The 20,141-nt window shown below is 47.9% G+C and overlaps 1 protein-coding gene across 5 annotated transcripts in view; it reads left to right on the top strand.

Moving 5' to 3' along the window:
• Window positions 1–20,141, top strand: part of CSGALNACT1 (chondroitin sulfate N-acetylgalactosaminyltransferase 1) — a 366,108-nt gene that overhangs the window by 32,820 nt on the left and 313,147 nt on the right. The window contains exon 1 of one of the 5 annotated variants that reach the window (XM_037015020.2): window positions 19,870–20,054. The exons of the other annotated variants lie outside the window; for them this stretch is intronic. The gene's annotated coding sequence lies outside the window, so the exon portion shown is untranslated. Of the gene's footprint in view, window positions 1–19,869; window positions 20,055–20,141 lie in introns of those variants that run through there. 5 annotated transcript variants of the gene reach the window in all.

Below are 20,141 nucleotides of genomic sequence, written 5' to 3'. Positions count from 1 at the left end.
TGAGAAAAATGGAACCGGCATTGCTAGCTTTGGAGGAGGAGCCACCAGCCAAAGAATGAAGGTGGCTTCTGGAACCTGGAAAAGGTACAGAAAGGGATTCTGTTCTAGAAGATGCTCCTGGAGTCTAAGGAGAAATGCAGCCGTGCTGACTCCTTCATTTGACCCAGTCAGACCCATTTTGGACAGATCTCATGACTGGAAGAGAATAAGTAAGTGCTGTGTCAAGCCACCAAGTCGGTGGCCGTTTGTCACCACAGCCATAGGAAATGAATATGAGCTGCTGGGTTGGCCTTGCCTACCTGGGGAAGCCCTGCTCGGCTGATTGGAAATTAGGGAGCCAGCAGGAAGGTACTGTGCAGAAACCCCACTTGTTTGGGGGGAATTTAGGCACAAATACACCCAAGAGCCAGAAAATCCTAAGTTTTATAAATGGGGTATTTGAAGCCTCCCTCCTCAAAATAAATGGTAATCTATTACTACTACTAATTTTTAAAGATGGATTCTTTGGTTAAGAGTGGAACTACATAGGTCAGAGCTCTGTTTCAAGCCAGACTTTTTTTTACTTTCATTTGAATTTGGGACCAGGAATGCTCACAGATCATAATATAGCCACTTGAATTTTCCGAAGTGTCTATGGAATTTTCTCACGTAGAGTACCATTAAACAGTGACGGTGTATCATTAAGCTTAATTATGAACTTCTCAAAGGAGGTATTTTTTCCAAAAAGAAAGTCACGCAGTGTGGGAGGAACTAGTCATGACCCCTGTACCCTTGAACAGGAAAATAGGTCTGTTGACTTGTCTCCCTCCGCCTGTCTTCACCTTCTTTCTTTATCCTAGCTGCATCTGCTTGTTAGTGGTTAGATTTATAATTTCCATTTCCTTTTTTTACTCTTGCTAATCTGAGAACCAACAAAGGCAGCTACCCTTAAGATTTGAGATAAACATTTATTCTTTTTCAGATTAGTACCTGGTCTTTGGACAGGATGAAAATGATGTGACATTTTCAGTGATACTGTGCTAATATGTAGTGCTAACATACATTGCTAATGGTCAGAGGTTTTTTATTAACACACTTGTTTTTTATTAGTGTGCTGAAAATAGGGAACACATACACAGGTACAACATTGTTTTCAGTTTTTTAGGCTGATACCAAAAGTCCTCCCAAATATGAGAACTTGAAAATAAGGGAAATAAGAATTGACCTTCAATTTTGACAGCCATCTGTTGGGTCTTTGGGCCAGAGTCCAGTATGCTGCATCTTTTAAAAGAGGTGAAGAGTTCCCTGGGCTTCAGTGGGAGGGTAGCCTAAGTGAGTTAGAATGTGTGAGCAGAGGAGGCATGCTCCAAGGTGGAGACACTGAAAAGGGAAGATCTTGGGACATGGACATTGGAATTGTCAGTCCACACTTTGTCCCTAGAGCAGAGATAGTGGCAGGGAGTGACAGCCAGGGAGATCCAAATAGTGTAGCTGTTCTGGAAAGACTTGCTGGCTCCATCCTCATTCTGGTTTCCCCAGCAACACTCTGATAATTGCTTGGGATCCCATATTACAGATCTTGCTATTTGGGAGAATATGCTGGTCCCTGTGGTGTGATTTCCCATTGCGGAAGGAATGGTGCTCTAGGCCCAGCACTCTGGGCTTGGTTAATCTGAGCCTCTTTGGGCGATGACTGTGCACTTGCTTGTTACACTGGGTTCCTGGTGTGCAAGGCAAGTGCGCCACCATGACTCTGGGCCGCAGTGAGTCCCAGGGCTGTGAGGCCTCCCGAGGGGTGGCTGGGCAGACTGCATCTGGTGGCCACCCACGCCCGTCTGCACATCTCCCCAGTAACCGCCCATGGGCACCAGTATAGGGAAATGGTGTACAGGTGGTGTTGGGAGTTTCGTGGCCACACATTTCTATCTTGGCTCTGCCACTCAATAGCTTGACTTTAGCACATTCTACTACAGCAACATTTTAGTTTTAAATCTTTATATTGGTTGCACCAGAGAATTTGTTTTTATAGCCATTCATTTTTCTTTTGAAATTAATATGCTAAGGGATACAGTTAATGATCCATAAAAATATTGACTTTATGTAAAAGAAATGGCCAAAGCCAATTAGCGTGTATTAATTAGCATATGTGGTCCAGCTCATTATACACAAATGTGTTTTCAATGTAGTGCATGGTATTTTCCTGCTACGTGATATGCACAGAAGACATGGCTTTCAAATTTAACCTTTTAGATGACAGACAGGATTCTGTTCACTTGTTGCAGCTTATGTGTTTTAGTTAAAATATTTTTGTAGTTATGGATTTCACAGTGAAAACAGCGCTCTTCACACTTTTGGGTTCTGAATCCTTTTGCACAGGCGGAGTGTGGTCTGCAGAGGCAGAGGACTTGAGGGTTTGGCTGGGAGGTCGCAGGGTGTTGTTTACAAGGAGGACTGGGGGCCTCCTAGGAAAGGGTGCAGACCTGAGGGGTGTCAGCTATAGAGAGTAAGATGGGGTTTATGCCCAGCCCGGTGCCCTCTGCCTGGCCTTTTGGCCTTGTGCCCAAGCTCCAGCAGGCAGGGATGCTTTTCAAAGCAGTGTGGCATGTTGAAAGCACAGGGCAGTGCTGCTCATGGCCTGGGTGGGTACGAGGCTGGCTCCTCCGTGTGGGCGAGTCAGGGACTCGGACTGGAAGAAGGGGCAACAGGCCATTAAGTTCGGGTGGAGGGTGCGGCCCTGGTAGCCCGTGGTGGAGGTGGCTGGTGACAGAGGGCTCACCTGGTGATTCTGCAGGGAAGACATGGTGGATGTCCGCACACAGCTCCTGAGTAGTCTGACCTCAAAACCCAATGGTGAACACTTCAGGGTGGCTGAGTTCCAGCAGGGAGGGAGAGGGCTGGGCCGCACAGTTGGGTCACTGTTTCCTGAGACTCCATGCACTGCCCCAGCCTCCTGTTATCCAGAAGCCTACTGTCAAGCCCTGGGTCTGTTTTTTTGGCTGTCCTGGCCATGCAGCACCCCAGGACCGGAGGTCAGATGTCCCCAAGGCTTCTGCATGGGCCTGTCGTCACAGCCTCGGCAGGCCACCTTCAGAGCAGGTGTTTGGCTCCGGCTCCTCATCAAGGCTCCTGCTGTGATGGTTTAAAAAAGCGGCCCAAACCCTCATCTGGGGAGCTGCGCTGCCAGGGCATTTCTGGGCATGAGCCAGCAGCGCCAGGACATCTAGTGAGGGACGGGGGAGGTGTTTTCCATTTGGGCCCTGAGAATGCCCACTTAGGACTCTCTGAGAAAAACGTGGCTGGGTGGGCAGGAGAAGGAGAAGCTGCGTGGAGAGCGCAGAGTGATGTGCTCCCATGCCCGTGCCCGGCCAGCCACTCCTGAGCCCTGGCTGTGGACGGGGCGCCCCCACTCAGAATTAGCCACTAAGACACTCAAAAGGATACAATTCCACCAGTAGAAATTTATTCCCTTGGATTGACTAGTGTTTTTCCAGGTGAGGTAAATGTGATATTTTAGTGTGAAGTGGCCCAATTTAAATGCTTTTAGCTAGAAGCCCTTTCTCCCTCTTCTGGGTTCTCTTTAGCACCTGGGCTATGGCCCAAGTGCTTGTCACATTCCACCTGGTACTGTGATCATTCGTCTGAGTCTCTGGTCTCTCCTGACAGATTGGAACCACCTGGGGCTGGGAACAGGTCTGATCTGTTTCTCTCCTCTGTAAGTACAGCACTTCCTGCACCACAGTTCAGCTGCATGTGACAGAAAACCTTAAGCTCTGGCCTGCAGTGCAGGGGGATGTTTTCCTCCTACAACGGGAAGGGCAGAGGCTGTGATCTAGGGCTGGTGTGGCAGCTCCTCCATGTCAGTGTCCCAGGATGCTGTGGGTTTCTGCTCTTCTGTCATTGTCAAGCTTTCCAAATGGCTTTTGTACCTCTGTCCTTACTGCGCCACATGAGGTAGAAATGGGGGAGGAACCAGAAGCTGCTGTGGGCAGGGCAAGGAGCTCCCCTAATCTCCCTACAGAACAGAAGCTTTGCTCTGAGGGAGGGGCAACAGGCACCATCACTTTCAGGGCGCTGTGAAATCTCTCTGTAGCTGGAGAAGAAAACAGGAAAGCAGATCGCAGCCCTGGAGGAAGGGCACAATTACAAGCTAGAGTCAGGACTGCGGCTGCAGGGGAGGGTGGGATCAGTGAAGGATGGGCAGGATTGCAGAGTGGCCCATGCCCCCGAGATCCAGGGATGCAGTACCTGTCAGGCTGGGGCTTAATTGGAACAGGAGAGGACACCCTCCCCACTCCACCACCAGGCTAATGAGTGATTTGAGGAGGCAGACCTCTGAGGCATGATGCAAAGGAAAGGTGTAGGGCAGAGGGTGAAGCAGTCATCAGGAAACAGACTCCAGCATGCCACGCTCGCATGGACATGGGATATTGCTGGCCTGTGGGACCCTGAGGATAACCATAGCGTCAGCCCAGCTCCCAATTAGATTGACTCAAACCCTCACACAGAAGGAAAGGCAGTAAAAATGTTTACTTCAGTCTCCACTCTGTGACATAAGGCGTCCAACTATCAATAAAAAATTACTAGGCATATGAAAAAGTGAGAAAAAAAGACCCCAGGAGACAAAGCAATCTTTAGAACCTGACTCAAATATGTCATGGGTGTTGGGACTACCTGTTAGGGAGTTTAATTAAACTAACAATGATGATTAAAGAGGCTAAATGTTGGTAGGAAAGATGGACAATGTGCAAGGTCAGATGGGTCAATAGAATTACCCACACTGAAAAATGAAGACAAAGGGAAAGTAAAATCAGTAAGAACAGAACAAAACAAATAAGACGACCACCGAAGAGTGGTGGGATAATGTCAGTCTAACATATACGTTGTGGGACTACCAGGAGATGTGAAAGAAAGAGAATGGGGAAGAAAAAAGATATTTGAAGAACTAATGGCTGAGAAATTCTCCAAATTACTGACACTTAGATCATGGACCTAAGAACTCAGACAATACCAGGCAGGATAAATGCAACAAACCAAAACACATGATATTCAAACTGCTGTGAATGAAAGAATAAGAGACAGTCTTTTTTTAGTCAGACCCCTTTTCTGAAACTATGCAATTTGGAATATAATGGAGTAACATTTTTAAAGGGCTAAAAGCAAAGCGCTATCAACCCAGAATTCTGTGCCTCATGTGAGTCTGTTTCAAAAATGGAAAGAAAGATTTTCCCAGACAAACAAAAACTGGAAATTCATTGCCAGATTACATACTCTAAAGAGTATGTATTCAAGAGAGGTTTTAGGAAGAAGGATTATGATACCAGTTACAATATTGGATCTACCTGAAGGAGTGAAGAGCCTTAGAAACTGAACAAATGAGGATAAAATAAAATTCAGTTTTTCCTGTTTTTAATGCTATACAGAGAACACTGTCCAGAGCAAAAGTAGTTGCTTTTTGTATATTTTATATATTTATAAAAATACATTGTATATTTCTAACCTACCTTTAAAAATGTACGTCAACTATTGCACAAGTAATGGGAGTGAGGAATTCGGAATACGCCATGGCAAGGCGCTTACACTACCTGAGGAGCGGTGTGGTAGCATCCAGAAGTGAGCTCTGCTTAGTTGAAGATGCGTATTGTAAATCCGAAGGCAAATACTTGGCGTAGTTGCTGTAATAGAAGTCTACACAGAGCACAGCAGTTAACACCTGGATTGTCTTGGGCATATGAAGGAGACAGATAAGTTGCAGTCTTTGGGGTAAGTGGAGATAAAGGGAAGCAGATCCGTCGGAAGCCAGGAGACTGAGAGAGCATTTCAAGTGGGGAGGAAGTGGATGTCAGCATCAAACAGGGTGGAGTTTGCAGAGAATGAGAAGGAAAGTGCCCTTCAGGCCCTGTGACCAGGAGCCTGACCGGCATCCTTCCAGGACAGCTGCCCTGGGGGAGTCGGGAGAGGACACTTTAACACAGGGTTGAGCGGTGAACAGACTCCACCATAGGCCGCTTTCCAAAGGAGAAGATGGGTGGCCTGCAGGTGGCGAGTCGGAGGGAGGCAGTGGGATCGCTGGAAGCATCCGCGGCGGGCCCAGCGACAGCAGAAGCGTCAGGTCACTGGAGTAAGGTCTTGAGATGTGTGGGGAGTAATTGGGTCAAGTTTATCGGTGGAGAGCTAGCCTTCGGAAGGAGAAACGGATCCCCTGTACAAAGAGGCTGAAAGGAGGGGAGGAGAAGCTAGAGAGCCCTCGGACGCGGAGGGAGGACGCGGAGGGAGGACCGAGCGGAGGGAAGCAGGGTGCAGGGCTCCTGCACGTGGGAGAGTTTTCAGGGTGTGTCTTGTGGTTTCCTTTCACTGCATCTTGCTTGTGCTCTGTCTTCCCGTCCCTACTGTATGGGTTTCCTAAGGCTGCCCTAACCAAGTACCTCACACTGGATGACTTAGAAAAACAAATTTATTGTCTCAGTTCTGGAGGCCGGAAGTCTGAAATTGCGGTGTGGGCTGGGCCATGTGCCCTCTGAAGGCTGTCGTGGAGAGTGCGCCCTTGCCTGGGCCAGCCTCTCCGGGTGGCCAGCACCCCAGGTGCCCTGGCTTGCGACTGCACCTCTCCGCCTCTGACTGTTGTCACGCGGCCCTCTCCCTGCATGTCTCTGTCTTCCTACAAGGGCACCAGTGATACTGAACTAAGGGCCCAGCCTGCTCCATTATGACCTCACCTTACCCCTGGGAACATCTGTGACAACACTGTTTCTAGATCAAGTCCCATTGTGCGATACTGGGGGTTAGGGACCCCTCATGTCTTCTTGGGGAGATACAATTCAATCCATATGCCTACTAAGCCTCTCTCCCCTTTACAAATTTTCTTCTAGAGAAGTCTAACTCAGCAGCTGAAGCCGCTGAAATGCCTCCTCCCTGAAGCCCTGTCGTGGACTTCCCTCCCTGCTGCTCTGCCTTCCCTGCTCCCCAGATAAAGTCTGTCTCCTATGTGGCTCATCATCTCTGGCTCACCTTCCCTGACAGCAGAATGTCCACCTGCTCTGTGCACCGTTCACATAGCAGAGGCACTTCCATGTGAAACAGCTCAGGAGCTCACAAGTCAGCACAAACCGTTGCTCAGGAAAATTTGGTAATTCAGGAGAAAGCGGTTATCAGTAGAAGGAGACAGTCAGGAGGCCTTCCCTAAAGAGATGGGAGGAAGAGAGAACATTCTAAGCTGTTTGTTGAAAGTGTTTTTTGATTTGGAGGGTGAGGTCGTGGCCACGCTTCCTCATGACGATGTTTGTGTGTTCTGCCTGGTTCCCCAGTAGCCGGGCAGCACTCAGTCAGGGTTATGGGACTCACTGTTCACAGTGACAGCCGGGGTGCACTCTGTCAAGTGCTTCCCTCTGCACAGTTGTGGACACACTGTTATGTTCCTGTCTGTGCATTTAGGCACCTCACTGAGCCGGCCACCTGTCTTTAGTGGGGTAACAGATGTTGCCCATCTCTGCACTTTTTACATGTTTTGGGTACTGTTTGGCCAGGGAAGCAATTTAAAAGATGCAATGGTTGCTGCTTTGGTCTTTTGGATGGTCGTGGTTGGGGTGCAGAGACTTGGTGCATATGAGGGCGGGCTCTGGGAGAATCCCCAGGCTGTGGTAGTTTGGTGGAAGCGCTCCCAGGCCACACGGACAACAGGTGGGATTTCAGAAGTTGCTCAGTGACTGGAGGCAGGCAGAGTGAACAGGCAAGGTGCCTTCACTGGGCCCCACCCAAGGCAGCGAGACCTACTTCGGCACAGCCGTCCTCTTATTGTCCTGTGAGGTTGTCTGGAGTATTAAGGAAGGAGCCAGAGGTTTGGTCTTGATCATCTCTGAGTTCCGACATGGCCTCAACCATGTTAGTAGCCTGTGATCTTGGGCCTCACCTGTGGACGGAGATGAGGTCACACTGGGGGTCTTGGGAGCAGTCAAAGCCACGTGACACCAGGAGCAGAAGGAAAGCGGGTGGCGTGCCAGGCAGTGGGAGGGGCCAAGTGGGAGGGTTTGCATCCCCGCCAGGGGAAGTCTGCAGGGCGTTAGTGTTTCTACGGGTTGTTCTTCCTTTGTAAGTTGTATTGGTGATGGCCCTCTCAACAGACACCACCGTGCTGGAGCGCGTTGCCCCCCCCCCCCCCCCCCGGCTTCCAGCACGAAGGATTTAATCCACTGTTTCACCACCAAAGTGAACCTTCTTGAAATTTATGGCCGAACTGGTCAGACTTAACTCCTTTGTCTCTTTCTGCTTCCTCCCCGCCCCACCTTCTTGCAGGAGGAAAGTATTTTCTACTGCTGTAAAATAGATTGCTAAACATTTCAGGAAGAAAATAGCAGCTTTAAAACTTTGAGCTTCTGTCTTTTTTTCCCCCAGCCCTGCTCAATGATCACTCTGGATGAGTACTTACTTTTTATTGGGCCTGACTTAGCACAAGGACTATGAATTGTCCTTTAAAAACATGGGAGAATCCAAAATTATATTGCCCTCTGAAATATGCTTATATTGAAAGCACAAATTAAGAAAAAAACGGACTATGTAAATGTTGACCAGGAATCTGAGCCAGTGGCAGGGTTCTGGTGCATGAGTGCAGCACAGCGTCTTTCCGGGGGAATATGGACGCTGTCTTTTTAGTCCTTCCTCCTGCAGTGCTGCTATCAGGAAGAGCGTCAGAGGAGCTTAAGGTGGTGACTCAACAGAATAAAAGAGAATGTGAGACAGACGACCTGTGAGGGCCTGTCGGCGCTCTCCCCGGCACTTGAGCACGGATGTAACAGGGAGACACGGACACTGCTGCTGAATTCAGGAGCACGATCTCCAAAACTGGCAAGGAGTAGTGGTAAGAAGTAATTACAGGGTTTCAGCCCAGTTTAGCACATTGTGCAAGAAATGTTAAGTGAAGATGTTTTACCCTTTAAATATGTTCTCTTTTCTTTTTTGTACAGAAAGTATAGGGAGTAATACAACAGGACCCCTCCCTGAATGAATGAATATTAAAGTCATGCCATGTTCGCTTCAGGTCTCTTTCCATGAAAGAAACAAGATATTTCTGGTAAAAGTGCTTTTGGTTCCCTCTCCCTCCCTGGTGAATTCGCTGCGTTTTCTGTCACCCAGCGCATGAGCCTGTGATGGCATAGGTGACCTGCCTCTACAGGGAGCATCCCTCTTGCAGGTGATTTCCCGCTCTGTGATCCGCGCCGTGGAGGCTGCAGGACAGCGGCAGCCTGGCCCAGGTGCTCTCAGAGGCTCATTACTCCTGATGCATGGATATAAACTTTTTTCACTCCCCATGCATAGTCATGCTGTTTTAATTTTTAATTACACACTTTATGGATTGACAGAGATAATGATAATTAATTGATGCCTTCCTTTTTGGCATTTTAAAAAACACTTTAAATCAGAAGTCACAGATAATGTCCAGGGATGTGGGTTAAGCTGATGTGGTTGCAGTGTTTTCCTAGAAGCATCCATACGGAGGAAAGACGGAGCCTCCGGGGAGTCTGTGATCTGCGCACATTGCCTTGGCCACTTCTAGGCTGTAAAGTCACCACAGGCAGTGACTCATCATCCACATCTACCACCAGTGCCCTCCGCCTGGCCTTCCCCTCCTGTACTGTGTGGTTGGTGACCTGAGCCAGGGCCCCAGGTAGCCTTTAAAGAGGAAGGCCTCAATCCTTGTGTGCGCAGGGGCGCTGTCCTTAGCCTTCTTTAGTCTTACCTGTGTGGTGCTCACCTGGGCTGAGTCTCGGAACCACCGGGCAGCCTGGCGAACTCCCCACGCCCAGCCCGCGGGGCTGACTTGGGCGCCAAAGGACCCACTGGGGGTCCCCCGTTTGCCAATTCAGAAGCACTGCTTTAGAGCATGCAGGCCGCCTTCTAGGCTCTTGAACTGGCCTAGACCCATGAGCACTAGCTGGTATTCTCTTAGTTCAAATTGCACTTTCCTTGACCAGCCCTCACCCTGCACCAGCTAGGGTGAGGTGTTGCACTGTTTATTTCCTTCCAGCGCTGGCCTCATCTGGAATGTCTGTTAGTTTGTTCACTTGCGAGTTTTCTTCCCTCCGCAAGCCAGAATATAAGCCCCTTGAGGGCAGGACCTCACTTTCTCATTTATCACTTATTCTTGGTGCCCAGTGCTGTGCCTGGCATAACACATACATAAAAAATATTTGTTAAATGAGAATGAATTTACTATCAAGAGGCATCGAAGGGCCATGGAGCATAAATTCAAGTCCTTTTTCTAAGATCTAAGAAAGTGTTAACTTCTTTCCTAGAAAGATGTAGCTGTCTCTTTGTAAGCATTTAATGAGAATGTAGGCAACTTGTCCTTGATTTTGGCCCTGGCCCTGTTTCCTGACCTTGCCCTCATTATCTCCTAATGAATAATGGCAACAAAACCAAAAATACCAACTCACATGTGTTTGTAATAATAATCAGTTTGAGGGACATCTGCATACTTATCTGATGTGACCCTTTCCTGGGGTTGGGTATGGTCATTAACAGATGGGAAACAGGCTCAGAGAGGTTATTTAACAGGTCCATGTCCGCATACGTGACAGTGACAGAGTTGGGATGTATGCCTACTCTGGAAATCATGAGAGGGATAACAGGGCATCAGGCCTCTCCAGGCTGGGGGCACTTGCTGCCCCCCACTCCCACTGACGATTACACCCTCTCCCCTGAACTTCTATCTCTCCAGGTTTGAAAGCTCCCAGGGAGTGGAGAGGAGAGTGAGTGGAGATGGAGGAAGGATAGAGGGGCAGGAGGAGGTGGCCTTTCTCATGTCTTCCTTACATGTGAAAAGCCTCTCTGGGTGCAGTCTGCCTCTTTGGCTTGTATGTAGCTGAGTACCTATAATGTAATGGTTCGTGCACACCTGGTTGTCAGGACCCTCCCGGCTCCCCGTGGATGCTGGGAGCAGGTTTTGAGGATGAGGACTTGGAGCACCTTGGCTGTTTGCACTGGGCTGGTGAAGGAAGGAAGCCTTCCCCACTCAGGGTCCTGCCCAGAGTGCCCTAATCAGGGGAGACCAGGTTTAGGAAAACATCCTACAATCTGGAGTAGTCATTACTTTAATCAGTGGCTCAAAGAGCCTGACTAATGGAAATTAAAATACCTTGACGGGCCTCCCATGGGAAGCAGTGTGGTCAGGGCCACTGTGGGTCTGAGGGGGTTGGTGGGCTCACATCTGCCGAGCCGACTGGTGAGCTTCCTAATCAGATGTCTGCCCTGCGTGTGGTCCTCTGCATGTAGGAAATACTGTGTCGTTCAGCCACTGCATGTGAGAATAGAGCAGGGTTGGGTGATCGGTGACCGTGGCGGTGGAAGTGAGCGGACCTGCCTCCCCTGGTCCAGCCTCACTCCCGCTCTCAGGACCTGCACGTCCCTCCCTCTGCTGAGCTCCCACCTTCTCTCAGAGTGGAGCTGGAAGCTGCACTGTGTTTCTGCTCATATCTAATGTCACTTTCAGGGTGTTTCCGGGTGGATTTTGGAAGCATGTCTGTTAAACCCCAGTCCTCCTCTGAGGAACTGATTGGAATGTGGGCTCTGAGGAGGGTGACCGTACCCAGTTTGCCCGGGACTGTCCCAGTGTTAGCAGACCCCCAAGGCCAGGTTCCTGAGTTTCACTGTTACAGAAATGAACACTGAACTCGAAAGAAAGGAAGCAGGTGGAGTTTATTAGAGATAGCTTGTAATCTGGGGAGCCCATGGAAAGAGAAGCCAGGCCCCCTGGAAAGGGGGTGGTGTGGGGTTTACAAAGCCAGTTGGAAGGCCCAGGGGATCAAAAGTGTGACAGTGACTGACCTTTCTTGATGTTTTTGTGCCGGGATGTCTCTGGGTCAGGCAACCACTTTGACGTTTAACAGACGTCAGTTTATAATCTCACAGTCTGTCAGTCAAAAGGTTTCTTTTGAGGCCCTAGAACAGAGGCTTTCAGAAAAAAAAAGAATGTTAATAATAAATTGTCACAGGCTAGTTGGCCCAAACCTTGTCCTCCTCGGTCAGGTGCTCTCCTAAGAAATAATTTTTCAAGTTAGGTGGGCGTCCCAAGGGGGGCTCATTCCAGGCGGAGCCCTGGCTCAGCCCCTGCTGCTTCAGCAGTAGTGCTGCTTCAGGGGAACCCGCCCGGCACCCTGGGAGACGAGTCTGGAGGGGAGGGTGACTTACAGGCCCTGTGAATCATCTTCGGTCCTCTCGGGTGCCACAGTCACTTCTTGCCCGTTTTTCCAGGGGTGGGAGAGGTGGGGGAAGGGGGAGGGAGGGGAGAAAGTGATAATGTCCAACTCATTTGCCTAATTAACCATGAAATGCAGCTAATTCAGAGCATTCCTGTTCATTTATTCAAAACTTAAAGGAGGGACCACCCATGTGCAGTGTAGCTGGAAGAGCAACCCAGGCCTGGTGCTGCCCTCAGGGAGCCCATAGCTCGGGGGCATGGGACAGCCAGCCCTCTAACACTCCTCCCTAGTACCTGGCCTGGGGATTTGCTCTGGCAGCTCACTGGCCATCTCTGTTTTCAGGGCATGTTGGGAAAGGTTATTTCTCTGGCACTTTGTTCCCCTCAAAAATACAAATGTCCTGTTACTAAGAAAACAGGGAAGGCTGGGTATTGTGTGGGCAGCTAGTGGTAGGTCTCTGCCCCAGAGGGACCTCACTGCAGGAAAGCTCGCCAAGAGCTTCGAAGGATTTTGTCTGTTTCAGGTTAGCAATTGATGGCCTTCTCCCAGGTAGTCTAATCATTTAACTGATCTTTCAGTTTTAGCACATGTTAAGTTTTGCCTTTAAGAAGTTTGTTCAAGAAAGAAAAGAGAATTAGAGAGCAGATGGGAGCATCGGATGTTGTGAGCTCAATCACTTGTCAGTATAGGTGTGGGGGGCATCTCAGCTATAGTCCAGTTCACATCACTTTGTGGTCTGGACTTTGTCACGTGGTCCATGCCTCACCTGTCATATTTCTGTCTGTAGGTTGACAGTAATATAAAAACACTACAGATATCATCATGAGACACATAGAAGGAAGGTAATTAGCCTGATTCTGCAGATAAAGGTCATCAGGCAGGGTTTGTACATGAGTGAGGCCCACGGCGGTGATAATGACTTTCTTTCCCTCGGATCACAGTTGAAGCTGGAAGCGCACCCATGACCGGTCAGCTCAGGCCGTGTGCCCGGAGCAGGCGCTGTGGGGTCTGGGCCCAGTTCTGCAGGGAACAGTCATGTAACTACAGACAAGGGACTTGCCCTCATCTTGTCTCATTTCTTATTTTAAAATAAGAAATAATACCTGAGTTTCTGTGTTAATTGTGTGAAATACACATAAAACTTCCCATCTTCACCATTGCGTGTATAGGTCAGTGGCATTGTGTGCATTCACATGGTGTGACTCTCACCATAATCCATCTCCAGGACTCTTCATTTTGCAAAACTGAAACTTTATACCAGTGAAACAACACCTCTGTATCCTGCCAGCCCCCAGCAACTGCCAGCCTACTTTGTATGAATTTGACCAATTTTCGTTCTTCATGTAAGTGTAATCACACAGTATTTGTCCATTTGTGACTGGCTTTTTTTCACTTAGCAAGGTCCATGTTGTAGCAGGTGTCCGAATTTCCTTCTTTTTGAAGGTTGAGTGATACTCCATTGTATGTATAGACCACATTTTGGTTATCTGTTCATTTGTTGATGGGCAGCTAGGTTGCCTCTGCCATTTGGCGAGTACAAATAATGCTGCTCTGAATACAGGTGTATAAATGTTTCAATGGGAACCTGCTTTCTGTTCTCTCTGGCACATACCCAGGAGTGACATTGCTGGATCATATGGTAAATCTATTTTTAACTTTTTGAAAAACTGCCATGCTGTTTTCCATGGCAGCTGCACCATTTTACATTCCCACCAACAGGGCACAAGTGTTCCAGTTTCTCCACATCCTCACCAACACTTGCTGTTTTCCGTTTTCTTGATAGTACCCATCCTAATTGGCGTGGCTACCTATTTAGGTATCTACCTAAATTTTAAGGCAGTATCTCCATATTAACTCTGTCATGAATCACTGCACTGTGCTTAATCCTTGTACTTCCTTAGCTGCAAGCCTCATTTCATTTTCTGCACAGTGTGACTGTCTGCCGGGAAGGTTGTATGGATATTGACGTGATAACTGCCCCATGCTTTGTGCCATCCAAATGTGAATTTTAATTAATTAGCATTAAAGCATTAACAAAGCGCATTGTGGTTACTATTTGAATCCACTGCTCCTAGCTGTAGGTTTCTGCTTGCAAGAACATGATGTTTCCAAAGTGTTATGGTTGAAAGAGTGTTGGTTTTGGAACTAGCTGGAAAGCATGGAACTGAATTCCACATTTCCCACTTCTACCTGGGGCACCTTGGACAAATATCTGGGCCTTATTTCCTTTATCTGTAAAAAAAAGTCATAAACATGGGCACCTCGTGGGACTGGTCTTTTACAACTACCTCTCCGTGCCTGCCCCCATGAACCTGGAGTTTTTTCCCATCTTTATTGAGGTGTTACTGACATATAACATGTAAGTTTAAGGTGTACCAGCCATGATTTGGTACATGTATATAATGCGCAAAGATTGCCACACTAAGGTCAGCTAACTCCTCTATCCCCTCACATAATTACCATTTCTTGTTTTTTGGTGTGTGGTTATAATGTTTAAGATGTCTTCTAAGAACTTTCCAGCCTATAATACAGTATTGTTAATTACAGCCACCATGGTGTACAGTAGGTTTCCATAACTTCATTTTATAGCTGGGAGTTTGTACCCTTTGAGCAACCTCTTCCCCCATTTCCTCCACCCCCAGCCCTGGTAACCACCATTCCACTCTGTTTCTATGAGTTCGGAGTTTTTATATTCCACATATAAGTGAGAACATGAGGTACTTGAATTTCCCTGCCTGGCTTACTTCACTTAGCAGAATGCCCTCAAGTCCCTCCATGTTGTCACAAAGGGCAGGATTTCCTCTTTTTTATGGCTGATAATATTCCATTGTGTATATGTACTGCTTCTTCCTTATCCATTCATCTGTTGATAGATGCTTAGGTTGTTTCAGTGGCCTTTGTGGAATAACGTCTGTTGTGAGTATTCACCTTGGTGGACAGCGGGCGGTTGTGAGTAGTGCCCGTGAGCAGGGGCAGAGACACCCTTTTTGAGATGGTGCTTTCCTTTCCTTTGGATATGCTTCCAGAAGTGGGACTCCAGCAGCCTGTGGTTTGCTGCCGCCTTATACTTCCCATTCGCTCCTCACCCCTGAAGTTCAGGCTTCCCTGGAGATGGCCCTGACCCTCTCACCATGACAGTCTGATTGGGGTGCCCCGGGCTTCCATCTTCCGTGACTGCTCTGCACCATTTGACTGTCTGTGTTCATTCCTGACCTTCCTTACTGGTTCCCAGGGTGCCCTTTCTCTTTGGCGTTTCCTCTCCTTTAGGTAGTTCTCTGTGTCCTGTTTCTCCCCCTTGTCTGATCCTCCTTACTCTCTCCAGGGGAACATCACCCACCACAGATTTTCTGATAACCCTGAAGCTGCATTCCCAGGCCTCCTTTTCTGAGCTCCTGACATCAGCATGTCACTGCCACGCATTCTGCTGGCCCCACAGCAGGCCTGTGGCCTGGTGTGTTCAGGTGCCCCATTCCCAGGTGTGCGCCGCCCCTCACTCTCTGCCATCACCCCACCCCAGTTTCACTTGGTCCATCTCCAGGTTTCCCTGACCATTCATCTCTCTCCTCCTTCTGTTCTACTGCCCTGGGATTTCGTGCTGCTTGTCTTGCAGGCATTCGGCTGGGCCTCCCCGTGCTCACTGGTCCACTGTGCTGTCTGGACCCGCACTGGAATTCCCCTCATGGTGACTCCCACCATTCATCTTTCAACAAGGCCAGAGATCTTGGTGTCCTTCCGATTCCTCCCGTCGTTTCTCTTGTGACCCACAGCTAGGTCACCAAGACTATGGAACTGCTTGGCATGGTCCCCGGTCCCCGACTCTGTGTCTTCAACCACCATTTCTCTTTTCCAGGCCATGGTCACTGCTGCCCTAGCCCCTTCCCTCATTGCTGTGTCTCCATCCTCACTGTCTCCTGGCCATCCTCCATGCTGCTGCTAGATCCCACCATGCAGATGCACCATCTCCTACAGCACATGCACCCTCTTGCCTGTAGGATCAAGGACCCGTTGCTGTGAATGGTACACACAGCCTCTGCCGTGTGTTCTTGCCATGTTCCTCACCTGCCTCTCAACCACCTCACTTTCAGACTACACCAAATCACAAGGGCTGCTTTTCATGCATGTGTTGTCTGCACTCACTGTGTTCTGCCTGGAAGGCTCTCCACCTTGTCCTCCTGGGAAAACCCCCCTCACCATGTCAGATTCAGCTCATTGCTCCCTCTCTGTGGTGAGGAGAGCGGCCAAGGCTTGCGTGGGCTCAGGCGCATCTGTCAGTGTTCTGGATGCTCTGCATGGGTCAGTCTGCTGAGTCTGCTGTGGCACCTGGAGGGTAGGCACCATCCTTACCACTCCCACTTTGCAGTTGGGAAAGGAGGTGCAGGGATGTTCAGGATCTTGCTTAGAGTCACCAAGCTAGCAGCTGGCAGCTGGGATGTGAAGGCCCCAGTCTCACTCTAGACTTTGGGCTTTTAACCACGGAGCAGCCCGGCTGGGTCACAGGGCTGCTTCCTCCGTGTTGTTGCCGCCCCACCTGACTCATCCACCCCGTCTCACGGTATTTACGTCTTCTGAGCACGTAGTGCGCCCCTGTGGGCAGACCTGTCTTTAAGTCATGTGCATATACATGGGAGCCCGACTCGCCCTTTCCTTATCCTCATCATCCTGGGGAGCACCTGGCGTGTGGTACATGCTGCTCAAATGTTGTTTTGAAAGATGAAATGGAGAAATGGATGAGTAGCGAAAACATGTTGTAAGGTGTAAAGCAGGGCTCAGCCAGGTGTAGGCCTGTTTTTGCACTGCCCACAAGCTAGGAATGGTGTTCACAGGGGAATGTTTGCATCTGATATGATGACAGGGAAGAGTAACTCTAAACCGCAAGTAAGTGAAATGTCCCTCTCACAGGCATTCTGTCCTAAGCAGATCTGTGTTAGAGTCAGTTGTCACTGTCTGTTGAATTTTGTCAATAAAAATATGAAGACATTTGTGTGCTCTCTTGTTATATACTTACCTACATGATATCCTCAGTTTTGCCTCTCAGCCAGCAAACCCTAAATTATTTACTCTTGGGCCTTCAACTAGGAAGTTTGCTGACCCCTCCTCAAGGGGTTTAATGACAGTGTTGCGGTCATTGTTCTCAAGAATTACATATCAAGTGTTATGAGGGGGTATTAAAAATGTAGAAAGTTTTGTCTGATTAATTGGGGTACAGTTCTTGAAGCAGTAAGTATAAACAAATGTTCTTTTCCCTTTTCCTGTTCCTAAGCCTAATTTGGGGTAATGTGGTTAGTTGATTTAAGGCTAGGTGACTGGAAAAATACGGCCCAGAGTGTCTGGCTTTATTAGGTTATACTGGGGGGTAGTCAGCAGTGTTTAGGACAGATTGTATAAAACTTAAGTTGGAGACTGAATCTGTGTCACGTTGTGAGGTCCCCAAATTCCTGATGACAGTGACCTGGGCTGCAGGATATCTAATCTGTTATTCATGATGTATTGGAGAAAGGCAAAACTCAGCAGGAGTCATAAGCCGTCCTTTCTACACATTAAAAAGAAAGGACTATTTATAGGCTTGTGTCTATGTATATAGTTTTGCTGCTGGTCTTGGATCTTGAAGGTCTTTAAAATTTATATTCGGAGTGTTTTCGTGTTCATTTTTCATTTTATTAAAAAGAAACTATAAATAAAACTAAGCAGTGCCATCGTTTTTCAGTAGCTCTAATGGCTTTGTGACAGGAGGAAGGTTCCCATAGTGGGATGTTTGATTTTTCCCTTCCTCGGACGCTGTCAGGCTAGATCATTTAGAAATATAAATAAATCTGTGCTGAAAGAAAAGCTTTTGAGTCCAAGTTAAAAAGCATGTGCATGAGATCATGTGAAACCTTAGTAACTTCTGGAAGCTATTTGAAATCACAGATATTCCTTTGTCTTTACATTGTTTTTCTTACATTCACAATCTCTGCCCCAAACTCCAGTGTAGCCTCCAGAACAATTGTCGAAGTCAGAGAGCCCGTGTTTTGATTCCATCAGGCTTCAAATTTACCTGGAATTAAAACCTGCATTTCTTAGATTCTTATTAATTTAGAGCCAGTTGTACAGTTATGATAATTGGAATATTTTAGGCTGGGAAGGGGCCAACCACTTGCTTGTTTTTTCAGAAAGAAAGTGAGGCTAGGAGAGAGATTATGAAATACACTCATGGTCATACACCTGGGTAGCGGCAGAGCAGAGACAAGAACCAGGACAAGACCCACATATTAAAATTTCTTAGTGATTTTTTTTCCTTTTGTAAGTTTTCAGGGATGCAATCACCCAGAAACTTGAGTGGGAAGAAATAATAAAAGTCTAAGTCTTATTTTTCAAATTAAGTCATTATGATTTAAATTGTTTCCAATTCTGTAGGAGCTTAATATTAAGCCAATGGTTTTAGGATAAAAATAACAATGTACTTTGAAAATGCACTAAATTTCACATTGATGTTTCTATAGACAACTTTTCTGGGGTCTTTATATCACCATTTGCAGCATTAAGTGGGGTGAAAATACTGGACTCTGGCCGAGAGGGGGACCTCAGCATCTGGTCTGCTGGGCCTGTCAGATAGAAGGGGGGCACAGCACAAAATCTGAGGGACCCTGGGTGTTTGTGCCATGGATTGTTTTAGAAAATTTGTGTCTGTTTCTTTTCTTTCTTCTTTTTCTTAATGTGCTTTTTCTTAAGACAGCCCCCTGCATTTGCTTAATGACAACCAGGGAATAGCAATAATGACAGGAGGACTGAGAAGCACATATTAAGGTGGTCAGACACTTGTAGCAGTTTCCCTTTCCACTTGTAGAAGGTCTCACGGGCACTAAATGTTACCAAACTCTGTAGCACAGTAGGGAACAGTACTGATGCCCTGCCTGGCTGCCCAGGAAGGCCCTGCGCTGCAGGTCCCAGCTGCAGCCCCAAGTCAGAAGCAGCATGAGTTTGCTGTCTGTGCGGTTGTCTCTCTTCTGCTTTTTAACATTTTTAACTTTTTGAAAAATTAATTAAGGAATTTGAGCTTTCTAAGGTTTGTCATTAAGGATAATTCAGTGATTTCAGTGGCATGTGAGACTTGAAATGGGTTAGATCTCTACAAAACAAGAAGCATCCAGCTAGCAGTCATTAATAGTGTATTTATTGCACTTATGCAGGCAGTTGCCAAAAGGCAATAATCCTTTTCTGGAACACTGTGTTCTGCCTCTAGTTTGCACATCTGTTGTATCTTTCTAGCCAAAAGGAAGTGGAAAGTTGTGAAAATATCAGGTGAGTTTTGGGCCAGTTGGATTGTTATTTCAAGTCACAAATTCACTGATTAACCCAGTATATGGCTGCTCTTGGGAAAAATTTAAAATATAAGATATTTATCAAGAATCTCAGCTTGTGTGTTAACTGCTTCTGAGTTCAGGAGGGAGCTCAGTCAGGTGGGCAGGCATCAGCTAAGGCACGGTCTGGACCAAGCTGTGAGAAGAGGCTGCCTTTGTCACGGCCCGCTTGGTCGGACAGAAGCCCTTCAGGGCCGGGACTTAGTGACAAAGGTCTCTGGAAGATCTGAGGGTCAAGGAGCGGACAGTGAGGTCACTTAGTGATTAGCAATAGCAGGAAACCCCTCCCACCCTTGAGGCTGGTGGAACGAAGCAGGGCTGGTGGGTGGGGGCACTGTTACCAGAGGCCCAGAGCTGGATCTGTGTGGAGGCTCCCAGAAGCATCTGGGACATTGGAGGGAAGGCCTCTCTGCGGGGAGCTGGAACCAACGGGGAGGAGAAGGCCGCCTTGGAGATTCCAGCCACATCAGAGAGAGGAAGGGCAAGAAATACTCTGGCTTCTTCCTCCCTTCCATCCTTCTACCTAAACCCAGCCAGAGCCCTTTGGCAAGTGAGTGTGGAAAAAGGAGGGGAGGGGAGGGAATGGATCAAGTCACCAACAGGCAAATGACCAGCACACAGACCTCAGGATGGCAGA

This window comes from Manis javanica, chromosome 12 (assembly GCF_040802235.1).
Source record: "Manis javanica isolate MJ-LG chromosome 12, MJ_LKY, whole genome shotgun sequence".
NCBI classification, from domain to species: domain Eukaryota; kingdom Metazoa; phylum Chordata; class Mammalia; order Pholidota; family Manidae; genus Manis; species Manis javanica.
Note: the sequence above shows the minus strand (reverse complement) of the source record. Positions and strands in the feature narration are given on the sequence as shown.